Raw genomic sequence first — 10044 nt, forward strand, 5'->3', positions numbered from 1 at the left:
GCAACTAAAAACTAGAAAATGAAGAAATTAAAAATCCCCAACTAACTACCAAAATGGAAATCCTGAAAATCAAAAGAGAAATTAATAAAATTAAAATTTAAAAAACCCACTGAGCTAATAAACAAAACTAGGAGTTAGTTTTATTGGAATAAACCCCAATATGATAAATAAAACTGCTTAATTTGATGTCTAAAAAGAAAGAAGAAAACCAAATTACCAGTGTCAAATATGAAAAAGGTGAATGCAGCACTAATGAAGATGAAATTTAAGCAATTATCAGGAGTATTTTGCCAAATAATATGTCACTAAAGCTGACAATCTAAGTGAAATTGATGAATATTTACAAAAATATAAATTGCTCAGATTAATAGAAGAGGAAATAGAATATTTAAATAACTCTGTCAGGAAAAAAAATGAACAGGTCACAAATGAACACCCTAAGAAAAACTTTCCAGGACAAGATGGATTTATAAATAAATTCTACCAAACATTCAAGCAATAATTAATCCCAATACTATAATAACTATTCAAAAAATAGATAAAGAAGGTATCCTACCAAATTCTTATTATCACAATAATAAGTTTTTAATACCTAAACCAGAGAAAGTAAAAACAAAGAAAGAAAACTAAAGGCCAATTCCCCTAATGAATATTGACACAAAATTTTAAAATCAAATTCTAACTAGGAGACTATAGCAATATATCACAAAGATATAGATAAGACTATGTAGGATTTATACCAAGGTGACGCTGTTTCAACATTAGGAACACTATCAGCATGGTTGACCATATCAATAACAAAAATGACAAAAAATCATATCATTAGATCAATAGATGTAGAAAAAGCTTTATGATGAAATACAGCACTCATTTTTATTAAAAACAAAAGAAAACATAACAATAAATAGAGCTTTCCTTAAAATGATAAGTAGTATCTATCTAAAACCAAGAGTAAGTATTATCTATAATGGGGGATAAACTTGAAGCTTTCCTAATAAGATCAAGCATGAAGCAAAAATATCCATTATCTCTATTATTATTTAATGTTGTGTTAGAAATGTGAACTCCAGTAATAAGACAAGAAAAAGGAATTGAAGGAATAAGAATAGAAATGAGGAAACAAAAACATCACTCTTCACAGATGATATGATGGTATAGTTAAAGAACCTTAGAGAATGACCTAAAAAAGCCAAAACAATTAACAACTTTTAAAAATTTGCAGCAAATAAAACCCCTCAAATCATCAGCATTTCTATATATTACCAATAAAACCTAGCAAGAGGAAATAGAAAAAGAAATTCCATTTAAAATGACCACAGATAACATAAAATACATGAGAATCTACCTGCTAAGACAAACCCAGGGATTGTACAAACATAATTACAAAACACTTTCCATACTAATACAGTTGCACACAGGAACAGTAATATTATGATGATGATTAACTATAAAAGACTTAACTATTCTGATCAAGACAATGATTCAAGACAATGCCAAAGGACCCATTCTTTCTATTTCATGTATGTTTCCAATAATCAACATATTGGACTCTGGTTTTTAATCCATTCTGCTATCCTTTTCCATTTTATGGGTGAGTTCACCCTTTTCATATTCACAGTTACAATTGTTAATTGTTTATTTTCCTCCTTCTTATTCTCTTATACTTTTCCTTCTCTTTCTCCTACCTGCTTTTTAAGATTTTGTTGTGAGTCTGACTAATCCCTCCCTTTATATTCCATCTCTCATATTCCTTACTCACTTTTCCTTTAACCTCTGTCTATCCTGTTTCCCCATTCATTGAAATCTGTTTCTGTACCCAACTTTTTGTGAGTGTGTATGTGTGTGTGTATTTTTCCCTTCTTTGATTAGTTCAGATAAGAGTGATGCTCAGATATCTTGAAAACCCCCACTCCCTCCTCCTTGTTGAATAGACTTTTATTTTCACACCCCATTTGTGTGAGATAATTTTATCCACTTTCCCTCTCCTTTCCTCCCTCTCTCAATGTATTCATCTTCTCTATTTTTTTCTAGGATCATAAAAAGACAGGCTTTTTCTTTAATTAGGTTCACTCTGTCCAGTGATGATAATAAAGTTCTGAAGGACTATATATATATTATCTTTCCATATAGGAATACAAACAATTTAACTTTGTTTAGTCATTCATGATTGCTTGCTCATATTTATCTTTTTGTACTTTCCTTGGTTTCTATATCAAATTCTCTTCTCAGTACTGATCTTTCCAACAGGAATATTTGAAAATCCCATATTTCATTTAAATTCCATTCTCTCCCTCACTTTCCCTCTCCCCTGTGTCTCTTTGGTAATGGAATTTTTTTCTTTTTACTTGTAGCATTTTTTTGTGAGCCCGGGAGCTCAGAATTTTGGCTGCAATATGCCTGGAAGTTTTTATTTTGAAGTTTCCTTTAGATGGTAACCAGTAGATTCTTTCAATTTACACTTTAATTTCTTGTTCTAAAGCTCTGGGCAGTTTTCCTTCATGGTTCCTTGAAATAGGTTATCTAGGCTCTTTTTTGATCATGGCTTTTAGGTAGTCCAAATTATTTCAAATTATCTATTTCCCATATTATTTTTTGCTATGACATACCTCACATTTTCTTCTATTTTTTCCCAGTGTTTTGACTTAGAATATTTCTTGATGTCCAATGAAGTCATTAGCTTTTATTTGGTCAATTCTAAATTTCTGGAAGTTATTTTCTTGGACAAAGTTTTGTGTCTCTTTTTTCCAAGCTACCAATTATATTTTCACATATTTCTTCCACAACTCCTTTCTTTCATTTTTCTACCGTTCTCATTTGGTTTTAAAAATCATTTTTTAAGTAATTTTTTAAATGCTCATTTTAACACTTCTGGGAATCCTGGTTGTACTTATATCCACACTACATTTTTTTTTCTGTGAGTCTTTGCTTGTAACTTTTTCTAGGTAATTCTCTTCTAGAATTGTGTCTTGAACTTCCTTGTCACCATAATAGCTCTTTATGGTGGGATTCTTGTTTTAATTGTTCATTTTCCTAGATTATTTCCTGACTTTGGACTATCTGTTATTGTTGAATTCTGCACATTGTGTGTGTGTGTGTGTGCGCGTGTGCGTTTGTCTGTCTGTCTGTGTGAATGTCTGTCCTGAGCTTCTGTTTTCTTGCATTCTGCTGCTTTCATAGCTTAGGCTGGGGAGAGGTCTGCTTACTGCCTTTCTGGTCTTAGATCTGCAAATTCTTCAATGAAGCTTGAGTCTGTTGACTTGTCCCTGGTTGGGAGTTTCAGTAGGACATTGCTGGAGTCAGTTACATTAGCCACCTTGGAGGCTCTGAAGATTAAGAGTGACTAAACTTCAGGCTCCTCTCTCATTTGGAAATTCTGCCTTGATTATTCTCTTGCAGGCTTCCCTGCCAGGCTGGAGGCTAGACACCTGGGATTAGAGCCACACAATTTCTGTTTGCTTCCAAACTTGATCTCTGTTAAGTACTCAAGTAGTACTAGTTAGTGCCATTCATATGTGCAGATCCCTCCCCTCAGTCTGATCTAGAACTGGGTAGTGGGTGATAGAGTTGCCCATTTTATACCCTATTCTAGTTATGAGATTCCCTGGAATTTCTTCCTACCCTAATCCTTCCTGCCCAGGCTGGCTCTCTTTCAATCCCTAGGCACTGGAATAGCTCACATGCTACTGTGTGCTCCCAGAAAGACTCCCATGCCCAGTGTCCCCAGATCTTTCCTCTCTGTCTTCCTAAATATCTCCAGGCTGGGAAAATGACTCATTGTGACTCTTGGATTTCTGGATCAGAATTCAGTTTGATGCAGTTTCTAAATCTTTGTGGACTTCGTTAGGGAATTAAGCTGTACTTCCTGCTACTCCTCCTTCTGGTCTGAGCCACTTGAGTTTTCTAAGTCAACTGTTATCTGAAAATAAACAAGCATTTGCCCCCCTCCCCTTTGCCTATGATTATTCTATTAACTCCTTTTTCTTATTTTATTCTTATAGCTATCTTTTCTAGTAATATGGAAAATTATAGAAATAGTGGGCATTCTTGCATCAGTGAATTTACTGCTTACTCTTTCAGGGTTTCTTTATAACAAATAGTTCTGTTCCTTATTTTGAGATAATTATTTGATTGTGATCATATTAAAGAAAGGTCCTTAAATTGTTTTTCTAATATAAATGAGTATTGTATTTAGTGAAAAGCTTTTTTTTGGATTTATAGCTATTATCCTATGATTTGGGTAATTTTTATTATTAATATAATTAATTATGGTTATAATTCTCCTAGAGTTGACTGATCATTGCATTTCTGACATAATCATAAAAATAATTTTTGATATATTGCTATAGACCCTTTGCTTTTGTTTTCTTTTTTTGTACCCAAAGTGTTGAGTTCGAAAGTTTAGTGTATGATAACATAGAAAATAATTCTATGTTATCTCCCCCTGTTTTGAATATGTTCACCATATTTTTCTCACTTAAGGAAGTTAGTAGAATATTATTTTTTCTATTTGGACTGAAAAAATAGCATCGAAGTTATTTCCCCCCTTAGGTGATAGACAAATTGACTGGAATATTCAAGAGATACAACACATATTTTTTATTAATTTTTCAATTTCCTTTTTTTGAGATTTTTCTAAATATTAAGTTCTGTTTTCCCCCATCTTTCTCAGTCATTCTTAAACTTTTGTTTCTTTCTGAGATTATCTCTAGTTTATCCTATGTATATATATTCTTTGTACATAGTTTTTACATACTATCTTCCCCATTACACTCTGAGTCCATTGAGAGAAGTAACTTTTTTTTTCTTTTTTGCCTTTCTTTGTATCTGCAGGGCTAAGCACAATAGATCTCACACATAGAAGGTTCTTAATAAATGTTTGTTGCCTGTGCTTGACTTGATTCTAAATTTCTTCTTTTGCTAATTTGGATATTTTATATCTATGCACATATTTACAAACTTTGTTGAAGTTTTCAGGGTTTTTTGTTTGTTTATAAATGAAGACAATAGTTTCTCCTTTTTTACTGTGAATTCATCTCTGATCATTTTTAACATAGTAATTTTTCTTTGTTCTCATTTCTCTTTCTCCCAAATCAAATTACCAAATGGTTTAGATGTTTTGTAACCCTTTTGCAAAATAGTATTTTATCTATCAGTCTTTTTATTTTTAATTGTGTTTTTCTTCTCTTTATATTTCCAAAATGTATTTTTGGTTATTTTTTGAAATTATCAGAATTAATCAATTTTTTCATCTTCTGGCATTTTGGAATTGTTTGCTAGTGAAGCTAGGCTTCATCAATAAGGCTGATCAGAGTCGCCTGACCACTCTGCTGGAGGATGCTCTAAACAACTTCAATTTTGCAAGGAACAACTCAGCTGCTGTCATTGTCTCTTCCTAGTGCTTACTCCTATGCCCTGGGCTGTGACTGTCATTAGACCTGCTGCAGCCCCTTGTGCCCTGTTCTCCCCAGGGAGTCAGTATTACCCAATGCAGTTCCTTCATTCCTTATTAAGAGCAGGTGAGGATGGCTCTGGTTTCGAGCATCATCACTTCCCTTCCCCTTTCTCCCTTCTTCCTTTGTACTTTGTTTATTTGTTTTGCCTGAGTACCCCATACCCTCCCAGGGATATTCATAGAGGACTAGCACTCTAATGTGAAGGCTTGTAGAGCCCTTTTCGGGGCTGCACAAACACCTTTCATGTTCACATTTCACCGAACTCTCAAAGTGGTTACAAGAAACTACAGTTTCTTGCATGTGCAGCAGACACACCCCAGCAAAACTGTCTCAGCAGATGGGCTAACCCAGGTTAAGGGTAACCAACAGGTCTCAGGTCCATTGGTGAGTTAGGGGAATATGTGCTCCAAGAATGTGAAGACTTCCCCCAGTGGTATGGATGGATAAGAACAATTTATTCTAATGGCTATGAAGGTGACTAAAGCACCATATTGAAATACTTAGAGCTTGGTCAGTCATTGAAGACACCAAAGTCATCCATTGCATCCTGAGCCATCAGTAGTTATCTTGACTTTTGTTTTGCCACTGGGCTTTGATGACTATGGAAGAGACAGTGAAGCTGATGACTGTTCAATTCTGTATCACTTAAATCCAATTCACACAAAAGTCATCACTGTGTAATGTCATTGGTCCTCTTTGTAAACAAAGGACTAACAACAACACACTTCATTTCTTATCCTTCCCCCACTCCTACCAGCCTTACCTAGTTTGAGATTCCTAGAGATTATCGTTTTGAGAAATCAATGGAAGATAATGCTTCTTGTTTTGTTTGAAACAACTCATTTCTAATCTTTACCTTCATGTCTAGACACCCTCCCCACACTGACTAGCCCAGATCCAGATCCAGATCCAGATCCTTGCATTCTTTTAGCTACCTAATATTTTTTTTGTTTATTTGTTTTTAAAATCTTTCCTTTGTTAAGACTAGATAACAGTGTGGCTGAGAACCTCCTATTCTCATCATTTTTAGTGAATGACTTTCACCTCTGGTTTCTTCATTCTAAAAAATAACTTTTCCCTTTTTTCTTGTCCTTTTCTTCTTTGATTTCAAATATATATTTATATATATATTATTTTCACTGGGATTAGTATATATATGTATACATACATATACACACATAATACATAGATCATATATGTACATATACAAATACAACATGTTATATTATATAACTCACATATAACATTATATATATATGTATATATATATACACACATATATATTTGTTCTCTAGATGAAGGTTACATATCTTTGGACTTTTATGAGACTAATCTTCCTGAAATATTAAGCCATCCCTTAGCAAAAATAAGTTCAATAAAAATAAGTAGGTCATAAAACATTGAAAGACTGAGTTACTTTTGTTTAATTGGAAAAGGAGTACAACAAGACTGTATATTGTCATCTTATTTATTTAACTTATATGCAGAGCACATCATGAGAAATGCCAGACTGGATGAATCAAAAGCCAGAATTAAGCTTGCCAGGAGAAACATCAACAATCTCAGATATGCAGATGATACCACTCTGATGGCAGAAAGTGAAGAAGAATTAAGAAGCCTCTTGATGAGAGTGAAAGAAGAGAGTGCAAAAGCTGGCTTGGAGCTTAACATGAACAAACAAACAAACAAACAAACAAACAACAACTGTGATCAAGACATCTGGTCCCATCACTTCCTGGGAAATAGAGGGAGAAGAAATGGAAGTGGTATCAGATTTTATATTCTTGGATTCAAAGATCACTACCATGCTCCTTGGAAGGAAAGCAATGGCAAATTTGCTCAGCATACTAAACAGCAGAGACATCATTTTGCCTACAAAGGTCCATATAGTCAGAGCTATGTTTTTTTTTTTTCCATTAGCAATGCAAAGTGTGAATGTTGAACTATAAGGAAAGCTGCATGTGGTAGAACTGACTCTTTCCAATTGTGGTGGTGTAGAAGACTTTTGAGAGTCTCTTGGGAAGCAAGATCAAATCAGTGAATACTTAAAGAAATTAATGCAGACTATTTACTGGAAGGTCTAATACTAAAACCGAAGCTGAAATACTTTGGCTACATAATGAATGAGAACATGGGACTCATTGGAAAAGACTTTGATGTTGGGAAACACTGAAGGCAAAAGGAGTAGGGGACAGCAGAAGATGAAATTGATAGAAAGTGTCATGGGAACAATAAACATGAACTTGGACAGACTTTGAGAGATAGTGGAAGATAGAAGGGCCTGGCATCCATAGGGTCAGACGCAACTGAATGACTGAACAGCAACAACTTTTGTTTGCTGAATTTGCACATGAAATCTCATCTCTATTCATCTCTGACGGAATGACTGGAAGACAATGATTCTGTCAAATTTCTATTTTTTCTTATGAAAAGAATATTTAATTTCGCTAGATATACTATTTTTGGGTGCAAGCCAATTTTATTTGTTTTTCTGTATTTCATATTCTAGCATTTACTTTTATTTCTCATTTGTGTCAATGAATTGAATAGTAGCACAGCAAATTGTTCCAGGATGGTCTGAACCCCAGTGAAAAAGATTCAAAAGAATAACTAATATAATGATAATAACAACTGAAATTCATGCAGCACTTTAGGTTTGTGAAGCACTTTATATTTTTTCATAATTATTTCAAAATTAATATTTAGCCATGGTTCTCAAAGTATTACATAATTGTCACTTTTTATTAACTTTTCCTTTCATCTGAAGAGATAATATTTAAACTTTTTTATTATTGCACAGATAGATAAAATAACTGCTTTTTTGGGGAGGTGGTAATTAAATATAAGTGTTGGGATGTAATCTTACCTTCTGTTGGCTCATTGAAAGTATGATGACTCTAGTGGCAGAGAAAATGATGGGGACAATAAGTACTTCACACTATTCCCATAGTTTTGATTTCTTCTGCTATGTTTCTGTATTTTGAAATCTTTTTATTCTATGTTGTTCAGAGGTTATGAATATTTTGTGTAGTAGCATTTTAGAAACATTGTTATTAAATATTTATGGATCAGTGTAAAACTAGGTAATTGTGACAAACTGTTCCATTGGTGATAATAATCTGGTTCTAAAAAATTTTATTTTGTTGAATTCTTAAGAATATTTTTAAGTCTTTATTTTTAGTATAAGATGTTATTTGTTAGTTTATGAAAGGCTTGGGGCTTCTGATGTATAATTCTGGTCACCAGGTCAGTGGATTTCACAAGGTATGTTGTGGCACACTTTCAGTATGTGCCCTTCAAACCTCTTTTGCATACCTTCATACTCCTACATTCCTAGGTGCAACCACCGACTCTAGTTTACCATCTGCTGTACCTAGCTTGCTGTAGGGAAGATCACAACGGAAGCTTCATCCAAAGAGGCACAAACCTGTTTCCACTTTTGTGAGCCCTGAGGAAGTAACGAAAAGAAGTGATTGGGGGAGAACAGAAGGAGAGACAGAAAATCCAGATAATGGGTCTGAAGACCACAGTGCAGGAGAACCATACTTTTTCCTCTAATGTGACTATTCGTAATTCATCAAAGTAAAGAATACTGAGTCACAAGCAAAATAAATTTGAGAATCTCTGTTCTAGGCATTTGACAATTGCTAAATTTTTTACAACCTGCAGTTGCACATTACCCTTTTCTTTTGCTTCCTCACATTACCAGATTGATCAATAACTCTTGTTTTTTTTAATGAATAATCCATCTCCTATAATTTCTGTTGGTGATGGCCAGATCCTGAATGTACATAATACACTTCCTACATCTCTGTCAAGGAACCTGCATGATTCAGCCATTTGTTGGACTCTTCTTTATCAACATGTGGTTGATTGTCTTCAAGTGGATTTTGCCCACAGGGGACTTTTTGATTTCACTCTCTAATCTTAGCTGTTTTATAACCTTGACTTCCAGAAGCAGAAAAGAATGTAATGATTTGAAAACTTTAATGTGCTATGTAATTACTAATTTCTTCTACTTTTCTCCTCCTGAGGTATTATTTGTAAGGATGTCTTTGCTTCTCCCTCTTTTTCTCATGGTTTTTTTTTTTTTAACATCATTTGATGCATATTTTTTTTTCTTGTTTTGGGCTTTGTCACAAACACTCAGATATTTCCCTGAAAGTTCCATCCTACTTTTGGCCAGCTCTAATGCTTAGGAAGTTTTTTCTTTATTTTAAGCTGAACTTTTGCCTCTTAAAACTTGACCCATTGCTCCTAGTGCAGCCCTCTTAGGGCAAGTAGATCAAGTTAGATTATTTTCTTCCAGGTGATAATCGCGTATATATTTGAAGACAATTGTCATTTCTGGTTTCTTATCTCAACTCTAACATTGAGGCACCATGATCTTAAATATGTTAGAAATCTTCCTTGCTGGAATTTTGATTCATTGGACCTTATTATCTCCTTTGCCAATATTCTATCATTTAGCATTCAACAAGGACTTAATAAGCTCCTACTATTGGCAAGGAACTGATAGACGTCAGAGGACATAAAACAACAATAACAACAACAACAACAACAACAACAACAACAACAACAACAACAACAA

Source organism: Vombatus ursinus, unplaced genomic scaffold, assembly GCF_900497805.2.
Source record: "Vombatus ursinus unplaced genomic scaffold, bare-nosed wombat genome assembly UNPS02014812.1, whole genome shotgun sequence".
Taxonomy (NCBI): Eukaryota; Metazoa; Chordata; class Mammalia; order Diprotodontia; family Vombatidae; genus Vombatus; species Vombatus ursinus.